Genomic DNA, 11056 nt, shown 5'->3' on the forward strand with positions numbered 1-11056 from the left:
TCCCTAAGAAACCCATGCGTGAGGTCTCTGTGGCCATTCTGATGAATTATTGAACCTAACAAAGATGTGTACAGTGCTGTGGGAAAGATGCTTGCTACAGAATTTACAAAGAAGATTGGAGAAGGGAGGCAACTCTGTCCCTCGCCTCATTGAAATAGCCGTGGGCTGATGAGTTTGAGTCTTCTTTGCATCGTGAAGTATGAACTCAGAGGAAGTCAAACACCATCTCCAACTCCTTCTCACAAAGGGATTCCCAAAAACAAAACTCACAGCAAAATGGAATTAGAAGCTACTGGAAAATTTCCACAAACCTTTGAAATTATACTACATTTCACATATAATGTGCCCATGTAAAAAACCATGTATCTCTATTTATAGTCATATATCATCAATAACTATACCCATGTCTTAACCTATGCATATGGGTAAAAAGCATGTGAGGAGGGGGTGGCATGGTTTGCAAAAACCATTTCATGCTTGTGTTATTTTTGTAGAAAAACATTAATGTGTTCAAGGGGTGCAAACATGGGAAATTCTAAGTGCAAATGTGTGACACTTTTAAGTTTTTGCCTTTCAAAAAGTCCATAGATAAGAAGGAAAGTCAATAGAACAAAAAGGCCTGCAAGTATTTACCTGCTCCTTCATGTAAGCTACAAACAAATAGAGACATTGAAGTTAAAAATAAAGTTTATATATACCTCAATGTGGGAATGAAAGGGGTCTGAAAGATATACTTTAGATTTCAACTCTATCCTTTTAGCTTTTGAGAGAGCCAGTGTAACAGCTGTCAAAGAGTGTCTGCTTGGATACTTGGTAAGTGGAATTCAAGTTGCACTGAAGGTTTTGGCAAAAACAAAACTCCAGGAATTGGTGGAATGCCAATTGAAATGGTTCAACAAACAGATTAATCACCAAAGCACTCACTTATCCATCCCAGAAATTTTAGAAAGCAGCTCCCTGGCCCCCTAACTAGAAGAGATTCACATTTGTGCCTATTCCAATGAGAGAGGACCCAACAGAATATAGAAATCCAAGAACAATATAATGAATATCACATAAAACTACATAAGGCTGAATATAATTTGGGAAAGTTTACAGGAATACATCAAGAGGAAACCCTTAGATGTTCAAGTCTTATTCAGAAAAGGATGTATAACCTATAATGTGTCAGCCAGTTTGACTAGATAAACAAATCCAGTGACACAGATGTGTAAGAAAGGTCTTTATATCAAGAAGTAATTTTCGATCAGGAAAGCACCCCAGCTAAGTTCAGATCAATTCCGATACTAGTCCATCAGTCCAATACTAGCCCAGAAGTCTCTCTTCAGACTCATGCAGCCCCATGCAATGGGACAGAATGCAGGAAGATCATAGGCCGGTGGGAGCAAAATCTTTGGGAACCAACAGGGGTGGTTCTAGCAAGTCTCAGAGTAGCTTGCCAGCGAGAAGGTGAAGGGAGGAGAGGGGCTACCTGCAGAGAGACATTTAGCTGGTCGCATCTCCAATGGAGGTTGTCGAGCGACCTGACTGATGGTTAAACTCTGCCCATATCTTCTTACGGGCGCCATGCTGTCACAAAAAACCCTTACTACTGCACCAATGACATCCAATGGATTTTGGCTGAATGTCGAGATTAACAGAAATATGTTTACTTGTTCTTTATTGGCTATACAAAGAGGTTCATCCAAATCAATTCTGACAAAATATGCATACAATTTTAAAGAATGGGACTTGCAGAACTTATCATTGCGCTCATGTAGAACTTGAACACAGATCAAGAGGTAGTTGTTTGAATGTAACAGGGAATGATGTTTGTTTACTTAGAAAAGGTGTGAATTTTAGTTATATTCTCTTACCATATTTATTCAACTTGTACACTGGGAAAATAATCCAAGTTTAACCATACAAAGAAAAACTCAGCAACAGGATTGGAGGAAGACTCGTTAGTAACTTGATATATGCACATAACACAATCTTACTTGCTAAAATCCAGGAAGACTTGGGGCACTTGATGATGTCCAGTCTGTAGCCTTCAGGATGGGTAACATCTCAATATAAGAACAAAAATAATGATTCCAACTGGACTACTAGGCAATATTATGATAAGTAGAGAGACAAATGAAGTTAAGTATCTTTTATTTGGATGTGCACTCAACGCCCATGGAAGCAGCAATCATGAATAGAACAACACGTTGCATTAAGCAAACAGATCGGGCAATAAATACTGGAGAAGAATGGATATTTTCTAGGTATGACATTGGCAAACAATACTGAATGTATGATGGATGACCAGAAAAATAAGCAAATCTCTTTTGGAAGAAGTTGGGTCAGAATTTTCTTTAGAAGGGAAAACAAGACCTGCTCGCAAATATTTTGGCGATATTATTAAGAGGGACCAGTCCCTGGAAAAAGGCATCATGTGTGGTAAACTACAGGGTCAGAGAACCAAAGGAAAGACCCATAAAGTGATGGATTGATACAATGGCTGCAAAAACGGACACAAATATGACATCAGTTAGGAGGCCTGGGTCTTGGCAGTGTTTGTTTTGCTGATGTGGCATCACTCTGTGTCAGAACTGACTGAGGCTATCTGGCAATTCATGCACTAAAAGAATGAATGACCCTCTATAGTTATCCATAGAGGGGTCCTGGTGGTGTAGTGGTTACTTGTTGGACTACCATCACAAGATCAGCCGTTTGAAACCTCCAGGTGCTCCTCAGGAGAAGGACGGGGCTTTCTATTCTGGTAAATAGTTACACTCTCAGAAACTTGCATGGCCCAGTGCTGGCCATATAGGGTCACCAGGAGTTGGCATCGACTCAAGAGCACTGGTTTTGGGGGCTGGTTACCCACATTTATATATTAGGTACGCTAGTGAAAAAGTTGTCTAAACAAAAGTTTAGAAATCAGGAAACTGGTTCTAAATTTAATGATTTACTTAATTAACTGATACTATCTCAATTCAGAATATTCTCACTAGAAAAATAATTGCTTGGATAATTGAGAACAATATCCTTCCATAACTATTGCATAATAATGGGAATATAGAAATTTCTGTTAATTTTCTTTAAAGAAACTAGGGTAATATTTCTTGGGGAAAAAATAAAAACTGCTTTTTTTAAATGTAGAAATCCCTCCCAAATAATGACAATTGGGGAAGTGGCATTGGCTTCTCAATAAAGTCTCAAAAAGAGTATAAACAGCTGAACAATGAATGATTTTCCATTATTTCTGACAATGTCAAGGCCATGGAACATGAAAATAAATATTTTCCCCGGCAGTCTGCCTATAGAAAGATGGCCTTTGAAGGTAGGTGCTACAGAGAAATGCTCTCCTAATCCGTTTATTTCAAAATATTACTGAATTCTCCAGTTACATTTGCTTAAGATATTTTTTAAAGAGTTCTTGACCATCTGCTGCCTAAATTATTTACATACATACTATATTTTGCATGGATTCACATACCTTTTTATTTTAAAGCTAAATAAATAGGTCCTACCCATCTTAATTTATATGTAACACTTTCTATTTAGGAAATATGTATTTTAGAAAGTAAATAATTAAACAATAGAGCTAAAGCATCAAACGTTTTATTGTGAGTAAATTTCACTTGTTTACATGTTGTTAGATCCTGGCCGATTGGTTATGGTTCCTTGTGATCCTGTGTAGAACAGAAAACAAGAACATTGCCTGGGCGCTCGCCTATCCTCACAATGTTACACCTATTTCAACCCATTGGTGTGCCTACAGGGTCAATCCATCAATTATTATTATTATTATTGGTTCCCTTATCTAGTTTCCAGATTCTGCTGGAATATGAGGCTATTACAAATGCCGTGGCTTGTGTCAGATGTACCTAAGCCATCCAAATGACATGATTGCTTTTTAAGATTTAAAAGAGATCTTTTGCAACAAATTGTCTAATGGAATATGTCATTTGATTTGAGTATTTATTCCTTGATTATTGATTGTGGATCCAAATAAAATGGAATCTTTGACCACTTTGACATTTTCTGGGCTTAAAATGTTATTTAATGGTTGACTTGTGAGAATTTTTGTTGTTGTTGATGTTGCTGTTGAGGGATAATTTATACTAAAGGTTGTAATCTTTGATCTTCATAAATAAGTGTTGCAAGTCCTCTTCAGCTTCAATAAACATGATTGTGTCATCTGCATATTGCAGACTACAAATGAACATTTCTCGAAACCTAATGCCTGTCTTTTTCATATATTCCAGCTTTTCAGCTGTTTCCTCAGTATACAAATTGTGGTAGTTACCTAATCTCATGTCATCTGAGGGTACTGAAAGTGAAGGAGTGGAGTTTACCTTCAATCAAGTCACAGCTTGATTTGAGAGCAACTGAGATATATGGCTCTCTGAAGGCTAGCCTCCCTCTTTCGCTGCCTGTGACGAGCCACTCTGAGACCTGTGACAGCCCCTCTCTCTGCACCATCTTCCATGTTGACGAGCCGCACTTAGAGAGCTGGAGGAGCCATGTGGAGACCCGCGCCAGTACTTGGATGCTTCCACTGCCACTGGATCCACAAGACTTTGTACCCATGGGTCTGTGATCTTCCTGAATTTTGCATCATTGTATGTGACTGCATGAGTCTGAGGAGGGATTCATGGGACTAGCATCAGATTTATGGGCTAATATTGGACTTATGGGCTTGATCCGGACTAAACTGGGATATTTTCTCAATACACAATTGCTGTTTGTTATAAAGCTCTTTGTTACGCATATTTAAGTGTCTCTGGGTTTGTCTGTCTAGTAAACCTGACTTAACACACAAATGGAGTGTTGATGGCAGGTGCCATTGAGTCAGTTCTGACTCATGATGAACCTATTTACAACAGAAAGCAGCACTTTCAGCCCTGTGCCAGTGTCACAGACAGCATCGTTTCCCAGAATGTCTGCAATCACCATGTCAATCCATCTTATCCAAGGTCATCCTCTTTTTTGCTGACCCCACTGTACCAAGTGTGATGTCCTTTTCTAGGGACTGGTCTCTCCTGGCAACATGTCCAAAGTACGTGAACAAATTCTCACCATTCTTACTTCTAAGGGACATTCTGTACTTCTTCCAAGACATATTTGTTTGTTCTTTTGCCATTCCATGGTACTTTCAATAGTCTTTGCTGGCCCAATAATTCAAACGCATCTGTTAGGTCTTTTTTATTTGGAATAGGAAGAATTGAGTAGTTGTGGTAAAAGGACACAACTAAGCACTTCCTCTATGTATAGTTTATGCAAAAGTACAATTAAGAGCTCTGAAATGCCTATTCTCCATAGTCATTCAAAATGTGCTATGATCGGTTTCCACCAGAGGCAAGCGGCTCTTTCGCGTGTTTCTCAGACTCAGCTAGCAGACAGTAGCAGGGCCCCGGCCTAAATGCCAGCCTTTGACCCTGCCGCACGTGAAGAAATGTAAGCTGAAGGGAACCCTGTCCTCCCAAGGGAGAAAAAAAAAACAGCAGGAAACAATTGAACATACTGATGAGATGCACAATGCAATAGACAGACTAAATGATCAAGCCAGTAAGGAGATTTTGAAAGTAGAACAGAAATATAACAAACTCCGCCAACCAGCCCACCATTCTTTCAGAAGATGTCAGAATTGATGGCCAAAATACCAAATTTTGGGGTAACAACATTTGTCAGCCATCGCGCACGACTTGGGAAGAGAATGAAGAGGCTCTGCGTTGTTTGACCAGAGTTGAAGGGACAGACTTTGAAGACATTAAATCAGGTTATAGAACAGATTTTTATTTTGATGAAAATCCTTACTTCGAAAATAAAGTTCTCCCCAAAGAATTTCATCTGAATGAGAGTGGTGAGCCATCTTCAAAATCAAATGACATCAAATGGAAATCGGGAAAGGACTTGAAGAAACTCTCCAGTCAAACACAGAACAAAGCCAGCAGGAAGAGACAGCATGAAGATCCAGAGAGTTTCTTTACCTGGTTTACCAACCATTCTGATGCAGGCGCAGGTGAGTTAGGAGAGCTCATCAAAGATGATATTTGGCCAAATCCATTACAATACTATTTGGTTCCTGATATGGATGATGAGGAAAGTGAAGGAGAAGAAGGTGATGATGACGATGATGAAGAAGAAGGTTTAGAAGATCTTGATGAAGAAGGGGATGGAGACGAAGCGGAAGAAGATGAAGATGATGACGAGGGAGAGGAAGGAGAGGAGGACTAACAGAACACTGATGGATTCCAACCTTTTTAAATGTTCTTCAGTCCCCGGGAGCAAGTTGCAGTCTTTTTTGTTTTTGTTTCTTCCTCTTGTGCTCAGTCGCCCTGTTCTTGAGGTTTCTTTTCTCTACATCATGGTTCTCAACTTATTTGGGGGTGGGGGGTAGGGGGAATAATGCCTTGTGCAGAATACAGTGGAAAAATCTCTACCCCCTTGTGTTCAAATTAATTTTTTCCCCTTCCTGTCTCACCAAAAACTATGGAATCAACACACCACCGTGCTCTGTGGGAAAACAGAAAACCCGCTGCTCCCGTGGCCCTGCAGGCAGCTGGAGGGTGCTCGGCCCCCGTGTAGTAGTGCAGAGAACTCTTAGCTGCTTTCCTCCTTTCTCTGTAGATTGGACTCAGAGATTACACAGTGTCTCTGTGTGAATATGGACAGTTAGCATTTAACAACATGTATCTGTCTACTTTCTCTTGTAAAAAAAAAGGAGGGGGCTTAAAAGAGGGAGTTATAGAAGGTCAGCAAAGGGTGGGGGTGGGTTTGAGATGTTTGGGTGGGTTAAGTGGGCATTTTGACAACATGGCTTCTCCTTTGGCATGTTTCATTGTGATGCTTAATGGACATCCTTGCAATTTAAGATGCCACTTTGAAAATGCAATTCTCTCCTAATGATGACTTGCGCCCTGCCACTCGATGGGAGAATCAGCAGAACCTGAAAGATCTTCTTTGGAATTGACATTCTCTGTTGTAATTTTGTTCCTGTTTATTTTTAATTTTTCTTTTTGTTTCACTGGAAAGATGCTCAGTTTTAACAAAATATACAAGTTGCTTTGTTACAGTAAAACTAACTGTTCACACAAAGGATTGGATGCCTTTCTCTCAACGGATGATGAAGACCTGAGTTTGACTTGCTTAACGGACGGTCAAACTTTGTCTCCTGACCGCCATATTTTTTTATAATGCACTTTGCAGGATGACCTCAGGGCTATGTGAATTGAGTAAAGGGGCTAGAACGTTGGTATATTAAAGACTTCATAGCTGGGAAACATCGCAGACAATTCACTTGTCCTCATTTTTTTAAAGATCAATGAGGATTTTAGATTGTGTTAGACTTGGTTCTTAGTGTGTACCCTTGATTTCTATCTCAACTTGACAGTTTTTATAAGTGGGCCCTCATTTGCCTGGCTGTAATAATGAATAGTGCCTGCCAGCACCACCCAGCCTGGTGCTTTGAATGTCAGGTTAACAACAGGCAGTTGCTGGTATGTCGTAACTGGCACTGTAATGTGTGTCATAGAAGACAGGCCTGTCCTCAGAAAGTCCGAGTTGGTGGTGAGAAACTCAGGTTATGAGTACTTTCTTTGGGTCTCTAGTACCAGCTCATTAGAATAAAGCTATCAATGGAGACGCATTTCTGTGGATCTGAGTGAGATTGATGGAGTTTTCTCAGTCTACTCAATGCCACTGTGCAGACAACCCTTTGAGAAGCTACCTAATGTGTACGCTTTTTAACGCTGTAAAATATAGGAGCTAAATTGATGCCACCTTCAAAAACGAATAATGGCCAACCTGGGCAAATTCAAAGCTTTTTGTTGTATAAAACTTTACAAATGGAACTATTCCATCAAAGAAGCAAAGTGTAGCAAGACTTGTTTAGATGGATAGTATGTAACTTGTCTGCACAGGTCTCTATATTTAGTAAATACATCACTGTACTGGTCAGGAATCTTGCTCCAATAAAGGAACATAAAGAGTAAAGAGCCAACACTTGCTATGATCTACCAAATCCGATGTTTTGTGCAGTAAACAGCCATAAACATCTTTCTCACAGTCTCTACTTTTAGTCAGATTCATCTGGCGTCAACAATGACGCGCCTTGGTCTATATCCTATTTTGAATCCGTTTAAACTTTAAAAAGCCCTCTACTCACGTATTACTGCGGCTACTCTTCTATTATCTTCTTCAAGTGTGTGTTTACAGATGAAACTGGTTCTGTTTTATAATGTGCATATCCTACTAGGTCTTAATCTTTGGGATGGGAATGCACGTGGATCTCTTTTAGTTGATTGGCATGTAATTTTCAATTTTATTTTGCATAAACAAATGAACACTTGCAATTGACATTGGTTTGTTGAAGTTTCTCAATTAGCATTTCTCGCAATTTGGTGTCTTCTTTTGTTCATCAAAGCTTTCAGGACTGGTGGTAAAGGTGAAGTATAGCCAGGAACTGTGAAGTGACTTAGCTGGGCAATTTTGCTACGTAATATATGTGAATACTTTGTCATGAAATCCACATGGTTCAACCAGTTGTTCATGGGGCTCGAAGTTAAGGTTTTGTGCCAATTGGCTGGGCCAGGGATCTTAGTGGCTTGGCAACCAATAGCTAATAATCTCCATGGTGTGACCTAGCAAATGTAATGACCTCCATAGTGGAATCTGCTAGGACAGGCCAGTGGTGAGAAGATCAAGGTGGGTTGCAACATCCTTATTCCGTCTACAGGCCTGATGCAATCAATTGAAATAGCATATCCTTGCATTGTGGCCTGCTTCCAATGGAAATGGATACTGTGAGAGAGCTTGCTGTTGTTTCTTTTCCAAATGCTAGCTCTGTATCCTGCATTGGGGCCATCTTCCAGCTTCCGGCTTTCTGCACTTGAAAAGCCTGCCTGCAGTTCTGCCTGCCCATCCTGGGAGTCATCAGCAGCTGGTCATTTTACCGACTGACCTACCATTCATTCACTTCTCAGGCACAAGCCTGTCGTCTTCCTGTTGACCTGAGAAGGTTCATCAACCCTCTCAACTACATAAGCCAGGAGAAGTCTTCAGACTCACATGCGTACTATAAATTTGATATTTACCCAGACATAAATTTACATGCTTACACAACCGTGTAAACCCCTTTTTTAAAATCAACATTCCTATATTGTTCTATATAGTTAGGTTCCATAGAGCTCGTGCCAACTCAAAGTTACCCTACAAATACCAGAGTGAAATACGTCTGGTTCTGTACCATCCTCACAAATGTTGTTTTACTTCAGCCACTATGTCAATCCACCTTGCCCAGGGTCTTCTTCTTTCACACCACCCTTCCATTAAACTAAGCAGGATGGCCTTTTCCAGGGACTTATCTCCCCTTAAAGCAGGTCCAAAGTACCTTAGATGAAGTCTCAGCATCCTTGCTTCTAAGGAGCATGGTACTTTCAATATTTGTTGCTAAGACCCTAATTCAAATGAATCAATTTTAGCTCCATCTTCTTTCTTTAATGTCCAACTTTCACGTGCACATGCTTAATGCTTTTGTTGCATCTTGGACTTCTTCCTTTAATACCATTAGTTTTTGATACTATGTTCTCTCCTGAACGACCAAATGCCGACTCGGTACTTTGGGTACGGTGACTTTAATTCTTGTCACCTTCTTTGGATGCTTCCTGCACTATTCAGTATTTTGCCCCTAGAACCTTTCAGTATTGAGGCATTGGTAAGCTTTACTGATGCAGCTTAACAGAAAGCTCTTTCAGTTTTGCAACTTGAGGATTGCCTTCGTTCTTTCCATTAGAGAAATGCCAAGCTTCCAACTATTTTTGGTACAAAACCCAAATAAGGTGTCCCCCCCATCTTTTGCCATTTCCTGAATTGCTAAATAGTTTGCCCTTACAATTTTTCAATATTGCAACTAAAATTTTTATTTTTAATTTAATTTTAGTTCTTTCAGCTTGAGATACACGGAATGAATTCTTCCTTACTGATTTTTAATTTTGGGTCTCTGTGTATTTCCTTATAATGATTTACTTTGTCTTAAACTACATTTTGAAATGGTCTCTTCATCCTATTTACTTCATTTTCTCTGTCATTTACTTTGGCTACTCTACATTCTAGTATTAACCTGACCTTATTGTTGTTTGATTTTATTGAATCCATTAGGACAGAGTGGAATTGCCTCAGAGGATTTCCTTGACTGTAATAGTAGAGAGAATGTTTCCAGGCTTGAGTCCCCAACCTTTTGGTTAGCAGTCTAACTTTGTGCCACGGGGTTTCCTTATTATCTGCTTATGTCAGACTCAGAATGAAGGCACTTGTCCTGCGTCTCATGTCTCTAAATGGAGACCTCACTGAATGTCTCCCTTCTTGCTGGTGGGTGATCTTTCTAGGAGTCAAATCCCATCGATGAATTGACTGATCCTGGAAAGGACAACTTAAGGTAACAAATAGAATGTACCTATTGGTTCAAAGTTGTGAAGAATGCCTCTTTCATCTCTTCTATAAGTAAAGAAAATGCCAGCAAGTAATATGAAATTGGTCCAATATAGCTTTCTTGTTCTTGCTTGTCTGTAACCACAAAATCTTTTCATTTTTTATCACTTTTTGGATGTTGTATGATTCCCAGACTAGACATGCCCTAATTCACATGACATTCAAAAATGAAGCTAAAAGTGCACAGATAATATTGTGAAAATTTTATTTTGAGACAAATAAATAAACAAATTAATAAGACAAGAGAAGCATATATTTTTCACAAAGAATATTATACACATTTGACAGATGATGTTAGTTGTCTATTCATTTTCCACTCTTTTATGCTGACAGAATGTCATTGGTATGCAAAGTGGGAACTTTATTATAATAATCATAATAATTAATTTTTAATATTTCTTGAGGATAAGGGTAGCCAAGTGTGTTAGTCTGGGTACATTAGAGAAACAATCCACAGAAACTCATATGTATAAGAGAGTTTTATATAAAGCTTAAGTGCACATCATGAAAACATCCTAACCCAGTGCTGCCCAAGCCCACAAGTCCAACATTAACCCATATGTCTGACCCCAATCCACAAAGTTCTCCTCCATCT

General features: G+C 39.4%; 1 pseudogene; it reads left to right on the forward strand.

Moving 5' to 3' along the window:
- Nucleotides 1-3297: 3297 nt before the first annotated feature.
- On the forward strand, nucleotides 3298-6210 carry LOC142432834 (protein SET-like; annotated as a pseudogene).
- The last annotated feature ends 4846 nt before the right edge of the window (nucleotides 6211-11056 follow it).

The sequence above is a fragment of the Tenrec ecaudatus genome, chromosome 1, assembly GCF_050624435.1.
Source record: "Tenrec ecaudatus isolate mTenEca1 chromosome 1, mTenEca1.hap1, whole genome shotgun sequence".
Taxonomy (NCBI): domain Eukaryota; kingdom Metazoa; phylum Chordata; class Mammalia; order Afrosoricida; family Tenrecidae; genus Tenrec; species Tenrec ecaudatus.